At 47.0% G+C, this 9240-nt stretch overlaps 1 long non-coding RNA gene across 1 annotated transcript; it reads left to right on the forward strand.

Annotated features, from left to right (window-relative positions):
• Positions 1–30: 30 nt before the first annotated feature.
• LOC102445137 (uncharacterized) lies at positions 31–8558 on the forward strand. Its single transcript, XR_012896364.1, has 5 exons — positions 31–127; positions 385–458; positions 890–1060; positions 6577–7552; positions 7836–8558. It is a non-coding gene; the product is annotated as an uncharacterized LOC102445137 (long non-coding RNA).
• Positions 8559–9240: the final 682 nt, after the last annotated feature.

Raw genomic sequence — 9240 nt, forward strand, 5'->3', positions numbered from 1 at the left:
CTTAAAATTCATTATTTTAAAGATATTAAACGGGTGCTGGCTGTGTCTTTTCCAGCTTGAGTAATTATGACAGCTACCATCTTGGATGACACACTGGGTACCTGTAGAGCTAAAAGCATGAACTAAGGTGAGCTAAGGTTTTGTAGTTCTAACATGCTCCTATCTTCCATAGATTAGACATAAATGTGGATTTTAAATATGCATACAAGTGAATTATATCCTCCTTTCTGTGATTAAAGGAAGCTCATCCTGAATCCTTACTTATGTGACGTCTTCCATCTTAGTATGTTCATACAGCCATTCAAAAGTTCTATTCAGTGTTTTAGAAACATTAAATTAGGTAATGCATGCTTTACTGACTTATTTTCTTTTGTTTTCATTCAGACCTCATTGGGTATTGAGAGAAGACCATAGGATTGGGACTGTTGCCAGAGTTCAGTCATTCAAGCAAATGTCTGGTAAATGATGTATTATTATTTGATATTATGGTGGAAGTAGAGTTGTGGGAGGTTAGACTTTGAAAACAGCCCTTTAATGTACAGTATCTGGAGTGGTTTGTCTTTTGTTACTAAACCAAAAAGAAATGTCTTCTCTTTTTGATTAATTATGAGTGATGCAGCTCTTGCTATTATCTGTTTACACATTACTGACCTTGTGATGTGTTAGTGAGAGGTTTTCTTTCATCATCTTTAGATTTCAGATTAAGTCCAATGTCACTTAAAAAGGCTGCTTAATTTATTTGTTTAATGGGCCACTGCATGATCTACTAAAGTGTTTTTATTGTGCTAGTTTCCGTTGAAACCCGTTAACTATTTTGCAAATTGAACATTTGATGCTTGTGAAAGTTCCTTTACTGATATCCCTGGAATCTGAAATTTATTGTTTACAGAGATCTTTAAAGCGACACTAAATTTGAGCCAGAATTTGTGGAATGAAAGTATTTGTGGTTAAATGCAATGGACATGATGCTGTTCCTAAGTGAAACCGAAGGCGTTGGTCAGTGGGAAATTCAGTGAGAGGAAGAGCAGGATCTTTATTGAATGGGGAAGGACTGGAGTAGGTAAGTTATTCACTCTAGGTGAATTTGTTGTTGCTGTTTTTTTGTTTGTGCGTGTGTGTTGTTTTGTTGTTGTTTTGCTTGGCTTCTTCTGTAGGTTAAAGAGAACAGACGAGATTGAAAGCATGCAAATTAAGATGAATTTGCATGACACTTATTGCTGGGTAGAATCTTATAGGGACAAATGCAGAGTTTTTTCTGTTTGACTCATGGCCGCTGTCTTTCTCTGAAGTATTTGTGGCATTTCAGGAGGCCACTGCATATCCCTTCTGGCTGTTAAAGGTCAGCAATGATAAAGTCACTACCTCTTTCTGAGAGTGCCAGGTGCTCTCAGACAGCAAAGATTTCTAGTGAAGAAATTAATCCATAATAAGGATGATTTCACCAACTAGCTATCAGGTAACTCTGAATCTCCTGGCCTTTGGATAAATAATCAAACAGCTGGTATTAAAGCAGCTGTGGTAATCTAGGCTGTAGTCTCTAGCCTATGTTTGGTCCCAGATTATGTTTCAACTCATATACAAAGAGTGAGGATGGTTAGTAAGGAAAAATGGGATAAAGCATACAGGTTATGCAAAGGACACTCAACTGTATAACTCATTTGTAAGGGAGTCAGTGTCTGGGGTGGTTGAAGCTTGGCTTAGGTCTGGCTAGTTCAGGGGTGGGCAATAATTTTTGACGGGGCCACTTCAAGAATTTGGAAAGTGGTTACGGGCTGCACTCTTCCATGATATTAATGGAGGTAGTGTGGGGTCTGGGATGGAAGCTGGGTGCAGAAGGGAGCTTGGGGTAAGCAAGGGAGTTGAGGTGAAGGAGGCAGTTGTGACCTGGGGCACTGGACTGCGGTGCAGGGGGTTGGATTGTGACCTAGGGCAGGGAGTTGGAGTGCAAGAAGGGGGACAGGGGGTTTGGTTGTGAGCTAGGGCAGGAAGGTATTGTGATCTGGGGCAGGGGACTGGGGTGCTGGATCTGGGATTGGGTATGGGTGCAGAGGATTTGGGTATGTGAAGTAGGGGTGCAGGAGTGGGGAGCAAAAGGTTGGGGAAGGGAGGGGCTGGAGTGCCAGAGGCAGCCTCTGGCCACGAGACTTACCCGCCAGCAGCCCATTCCTGAATCAGGCTCCCTGTCTGCGTCTGCCCTGTCCCCACACAAGCTGCAGCCATATGCTCTGTGAATAACTACCAGTCCCTTGTGCTTCCTGGCTGTTTATTATTGAAACAAGCAGCTCCCATTGGCCAGTTTCTGGCCAGAAGCCAGCCAATGGGATTGTACTGTGTACTAAAGCTTCTCCTTCCTTTTGGGCTCAGTTTTTAAAGTGAAATCGCATTTCTGAACGGCATGTGGGTGGGGCATGGCAAGTGGGGAGCCCGTTTGGGGCTCTCCGCAGCGTACACTGGCCAGATCTGGTGGCTAGGTGGGCTGGATGCAGCCCGTGGGCTGTATTTTACCCAGGGCTGGGCTAGCTGAGGTATAATACAGATAAGAGAAATGTTAGTTCCCTTACGCCGCCCCAGCCCCGAGGCCACACAATCCCCTCCCCTGCCGGCCCCAGCTCTTTGGTGCCTCCCCCGGCTCCTTGGGCCCCCCTGACCCCAGCTCTTCTCCCCACCAGCTGCTGGGGAGGGTCTGAGGCCACCCTGGCTCTTGCCCCCCCAACCAGCCACAGCTCTTGGTCCCCCTCCAGCCGCTGAGAGGTGCCGGGTCGAAGCTGCACCAGTCCTGGTTTTTCCCCCGGCCACTGGGAGGTGTTGGGCACCAGCCTTGTCTCTTCTCCCTGCCCTGCCACCAGGGAGGCCTGGGCCAAGGCTGCAGCCACTATGACTCTCTCCCCAGCTGCTGGGAAGTGGAGGGGAGAGCTGGGCACCCCAGATCTCCACGTGGATCCTGGGGAGGGCCAAGCTCGGAGTGGGTGGGACTCGGCTCCTGTGAATGCAGAGTGACTTGATGATGTCACTGTCATCTCACAGGAAATTTTTTTGTTTTATATATATATATATATATATAAAGAGAGAGAGAGAGAGAGATGTCTTTGAATATGAATATACATGACATGAATATGCTTTATGCAACGCAGGTCAAGTAACCTATCATTCAAGAGCCTGTAATCCCCAGATTGTGTATATTCTATTTGTGTGCATGTATTATTCATGTTTGTGAAGTTAGAAATATGAAATATACTTATTAATCTACAATTTCCAGTGAGAGTCATTATTGGTGCTGAAAGGACTTATTGCTCCAGTGTTCAAGGCAACAATCTGTAAATGGTTTTGTGTTTACTGTAAGTGCAGACTGTGGTTGGTCCTACAAAGACATGTGATCATGCCACCTGGTGCTGGAATCCATTTTGGTTCTGGTAATTTTATATAGGGATGGGGATTCCTGCTCGGGAAATTCTGTTTAAGGAATGGGAAGCAAGCAACAATTGTCTTTAGCTGGCTTTTGATACAGCTTCTCCCACCCTATGGAGGACACACATGAAAAAGCCTTAAAACAAAGAACTCTAAATATACAAAAAGCTGCTAGACCCGGACCAGAGAAAAAGTCAGCTATGGTTTGAAGGATTTTTCCTGAAATAAGAAATAGGGCGAGAACTATCATTTGAAACGATTTTTCTTAGGCTGTGTCCAGACTCAAGGGTTTTTTCGAAAAAAGTAGCCTTTTTCAAAAAAACTTCACTTGCGTCTAGACTACAGCCGCGTTCTTTCGAAATTAAATCGAAAGAACGCGGCTTTTCTTTTGACGGCGGTAAACCTAATTTCACGAGAAAGAACGCCTTTTTTCAAAAGTGCTCTTTCGAAAAAAGGCGTTCTTGAATGCAAACAGGGCTTTTTAGAAAGAGAGCATCCAGACTGCCTGGGTGCTTTCTTTCGAAAAAGCGGCTTGCTTTTTCGAAAGTACTGCTTACAGTCTAGACGCTCTTTTTCGAAAGAGGCTTTTTCGAAAGTATCTGTCGAAAAAGCCTCTTTTGAAAGAGGCTAGCAGTCTAGACGTAGCCTACGTGTATAGTCTTAGGGAGGGAGGGAACTATCCCTACCAGCTGGGAGAGACTTACTGCTCTGTCCTCAGTAGGGAACTGTTGCTGTTGTTGTGGGAGAATTGCCCCTCTCCCAGCCAGGCAGCTCCATTAGGGGAGCCCTGAGCCCCTAGATTAGTGGGGCTGATTAAACAGCTGCAGGGCCATGCTGCCACGCAGTTAGAAGGAACCTGGTAGGGAGTCCCCAGCACTACTTCCAAGATCTGGGTCACAATTCAGAATCACTCGCAGGCGTTTACTGGTTTAAGTTAAGCCTCCCGGCTTTGACTTCTTAACTCCCCTACTGTCCAGGTCTTCCTTGTAGAAGCCTTCTTCTATTTTTTGCTGCCTTTTATAAGGGAATCAGTTGTCATCTATCAAGCCCAATCCAGGCTGTTCAAGTGGCATAGGTGGGCTGGAGCAGTGCCCCAGGCTTTTAGCTCTTAAATGGGAAGCCATCCAGTAACAACACTGGACATTGTTCTTTTAGTTGAGATTTATAGGCAAAATCCTGACCCCACTGAAGTCAGTAGAGTTATTGCGGTTGACGGGGGCCAGGATTTTACCTATAAATAAAGATCTTCCTTGTTTTGGATTATGGTGAGAGTTCTCTTGTTCCTTTCGTAGTGCTTTTTGATATATTTACTCCCTGAAGTAGAGGCTAAGACTTATGATTTCATAGTCAGTTTTTAAATATTTTCTTTTTGAGGGCTCCTCTATGGTTCCTGGAGGAAATCTTTCATTTAGACTATGCTATTTATGTGTAAACAAATCTGAATATGATTAGGTTTGAATATTCTAGATTGCTTGCCGTTTTCTTTGTAAAGATGTATGAGACTAGAGAGAGAACATGACTTTAATTTAATATGGAGCTAGATTTCTCTACTGCAGGAGTCTTCTTGTCTACTTGTAGCTGTCTTCCTCAACACACCCACATTACTAATATATGTAGGATCTAAGATTTCTGAATATTGCTGTTTTACAGCAGGTTGGAACCTAGTTTTCACTGACTGACATAAAGGTCCTTCCCTGCCTGTTTCATAGCTAGGCCAATATCCTATTTACATTTTATTTTATCATTTTAATACTTTGTTTTATTATTTATTACCATAGTGCATACGAATTTCAGTCATGGACTAGACCCCATTGTGTTGTGTGCTGTGCAAACACAAAACAAAAATATGGTTCCTTCTCCAAAGAACTTATAGTCTGCATGTAAGAATAGACACATTTAGAAGAAGAGATGGAGGGGAATACAAGGAGAATGCTGGTCAGCACAATAGTGGTCTCATTAGAGACCTCATTGCCCTTAAAGCTCAGGAATTACAATGATGGGCAACAGTATAATGCTTTAATATAAATATTTATTCTTACCATTTTTTATTTTTAATTAAAAAATGAGGAAGTTAGGCACACACAAGCAAAAGACCAAACTGTCTCCAGTACATGTCCTGGCGCTCCAAGAACTCAAGACCCACAGTGCAGTTTGCCTCCAAAAAGATAAAAAATAAATATTTCCTTTTGTTTTGTTCAAATACATGTTTTTAATCTGTCACTTGGATCCAAGTATGCTAACATAAATAATACTTTATATACCTAGCTAAACAACAATTCTAGAATGTCATTACAATATTATGCATAAGGTGTTTTTATTGAATTGCACTCAAGCATTATGATGTTAGTTTGAAAATGATTTTCAAAATGTTTTCAACTTTAAAATGGTTTTTGATAGAGTTGAGAATTGAAAGAGACTCCAACTATTACTGCTTTTAGTCTTCCCCAGATGTTCTGCTTACACAGCAGGTAAATAAAAAGGATATATTGTTACCTGAATGCTCAACAAACTCCCACCTTTGGCAATAACAATACTTGCATATGCACCTCAAAGAGGCAGTACCCTAACTACTATAGTTATGTCTGCCATACTGTATTGCAGGTAATAATGTCACAGCATCTATTTATGATCTGGATAAACAAATACAGATCTTGCTAATTTCTGCATTTTTAAGAAGAATCAGATCCCCAGTGTTCATCTCAAATCCTTTTGTCAATAATTTCAGTGAGCATAGGATGCTCATAATAACTTTGATCAGTTGAATACAGGTAATTTAGTGCACGAACCCACAATTTTGTATGTGCAAAAATATATTAGTGCATGCCATACACCATTTTAATTATGAGAAAGGACAGTCAACATTAATGGAGAGTTTGGTCAATGAGTCTGTGAATCTGTGAGTGTGATATATACTGGAGAGGACAGATCATTGATACAGAATGATCTGGATTGCTTGGTAAGCTGAGTGCAAGCAAACAATATGTATTTTAGTACAGCTAAAAGTAAAAGACAAACAACTTGACAAAAACAGCAGGCCAAGCAATACTCAAAATTATTACACTAAAATAAACATCCTTGAAGCATAGGAACACCTGAATGAGACCTGCTCTGACAGTGGAGAAGCGCACTAATTGCTAACTAGTGGCTAATTGCTTCCCCTGCTTCATCCAGGTTGCTATGCAAGATATCAGTCTTCTCTGAATCCAACAGAGGGAGAGGGAGATGATGCTGATTGAATGTGGCCAGAAACCCGGACCTTATGCTGCAATGCTTTATACTGCAATGACACCAGTCACTTAGGCTATGTCTACACTGGCGGGTTCTTGCGCAGGAATATCTTGCGCAAGTATACTTGTGCAAAAAAAGGTCCACACTGTCCAGAACTGCATCGTAAGAACACTGAGCTCTTGCGCAAGAGAGCGTCCACTCTGGTGGGAAGCCCTTGCGCAAGAACGTATCTCCGGAAACAAATCGGCCATGTCAAGAGGTCACCAGCAGCATCTGTGGGCATGCGCCGGACCTCCACTGGGAAACGTACTGAAAGGAACTCCTGGACGGCCGTTTCCCTGTGGCTGCATGCTCACGCACCCTTTTGAGGAAGCAAGAGCCACAACAGCACTTGTCACCTCTGTTCCTGGCAAGTGCCCCAGGCACCCTCGCTGCCACAGTCACAGCCATGGAGCCGGAGGAGGACCCCAGCCAGCAACATCTGCTCCTCATGGCCATTATAGAGGCTGTGGAGCTCCTCCACCGGGGAGCCACATTGCTCCAGCAGGAGCTGGAGACTGGGCAGCAGGTGCAGGACCTCGCCACGGCTGCAGCTGGGCTCAGGCACCCGCACCCCACCACTGACTAGCGCCTCTGGAGCTATGACACCAGTGGGGACTGGTGGGAGCGCCTGGTGCTGGGACAATGGGGCGACCAGCAATGGGTGCAGAACTTTTGGATGCACAGGGGGACATTCCATGAGCTCTGCACCTGGCTCACCCTTGCACTCTGGAAGCAGGACACCTGCCTGCGCCCCGCCATCCCTGTGGAGAAGAGGGTTACGATAGCCCTCTGTAAACTGGCCACCCCAGACAGCTACCGCTCCGTGGTGAACCAGTTCGGGGTGGGCAGGTCCACCGTTGGCACGGTCGTCCAGCAGGTAAGGCCCTCCGTGGACCACGGGTTCATCCTGGGGGAGGAAAGGGGCCAGACCAGGCGGGGGGAGGCTGTAGGGGCAGGGGGAAGCCCCGCACACAGGGGGTCACGCTGTCCCTCCTGCACACAGCCACGCTGGTGTGTGTGGGGGAGATCCCAGGGGGCAGAGGGCGCTGGCCTGCATGGGGGGAGGGGCCATCAAAGGGAGGTGAGCACACCCCAGGGGGCCATGTACACACTGTGTCTCATTCCATGCATCCCCTGTGCTCCCTTGTGCCCCTCTGCAGGTCGTCAACACCATCAATGACGTGCAGCTCCAGAGGGTGATCCGCCCCCCGGATTTGGACACCACAATTGCCAGCTTCGCCAGCCTTGGGTTCCCAAACTGTCGGGGAGCCGTAGGTGGGACCCACATCCCCATCTGGGCTCCAGAGCACCAAGCAGCCCGGTTCATAAACCGGAATGGCTACTGCTCAGTGGTGCTCTAGGCGCTAGTGGACCACCAGGGCCGGTTCCAGGACATTTATGTGGGGTGGTCTGGGCGGGCCCACGACGCTCGCATCTTCAGGCACTCAGGCTTGTGCCACAGGCTGGAGGTGGGCACCTACTTCCCCCAGCGGGAATTCACCATTGGGGATGTCAGGATGCCAGTTTGCATTTTCGGGGATGCGGCCTACCCCCGATGGCCTGGCTGATGCGGCCATACACCGGCCACCTGGACCACAGCCAGGCCACCTTCAACAGCCACCTGGACTGGGCCCGCAATCCGGTCGAGTGCGCCTTTGGCCGTCTGAAAGCACGGTTTAGGTGCCTCCTGACCCACCTGGACATGGGGATGCAGCACATCCCGGAGGTCATCTCGGCATTTTGCGTGCTCCATAATATTATTGAGGGGAGAGGGGAGGCCTTCCTCCCGGGGTGGATGGTAGGTGAGGGTCAGGCCTACCAGCAGCCCCACATGGCTACCACCCGGCAGACCAACCGCCATGGGGTTCGGGTCCGGGAAGCTCTCTAGGGGTATGTCTACACTACCCTCCTAGTTCGAACTAGGAGGGTAATGTATGCATACCGCACTTGCTAATGAAGCCCGGGATTTGAATTTCCCGGGCTTCATTAGCATAAGCGGGGAGCCGCCATTTTTAAATCCCCGCTGCTTCGAACCCCGTGTAGCGTGGCTACACGGGGCTCGAACTAGGTAGTTCGGACTAGGGTGCCTATTCCGAACTACCGGTACACCTCGTTTCACGAGGAGTACCGGTAGTTCGGAATAGGACCCTAGTCCGAACTACCTAGTTCGAGCCCCGTGTAGCCGCGCTACACGGGGTTCGAAGCAGCGGGGATTTAAAAATGGCGGCTCCCCGCTTATGCTAATGAAGCCCGGGAAATTCAAATCCCGGGCTTCATTAGCAAGTGCGGTATGCATACATTACCCCGCTAGTTCGAACTAGCGGGGTAGTGTAGACATACCCTAGGTGATGCTGGACCAGACCCCACAATAGGCCGCTCCTACACCTCTGACCGCAGGGATGCCTCCATACCCCCACTTCCCGCTCCCATCACCACCCCTTCCTGCCACCCTTCCCTCACCTCCCAATAAATAAAATGCACTTGCTGTAGATAAGGCACTTTTTTATTTACGTGGGGAAGGGAGTGCACTGTGGAGAGGGGGGAGAAGGGGACCCTGAACTTGGA

Source organism: Pelodiscus sinensis, chromosome 17 (genome assembly GCF_049634645.1).
Source record: "Pelodiscus sinensis isolate JC-2024 chromosome 17, ASM4963464v1, whole genome shotgun sequence".
NCBI classification, from domain to species: Eukaryota; Metazoa; Chordata; order Testudines; family Trionychidae; genus Pelodiscus; species Pelodiscus sinensis.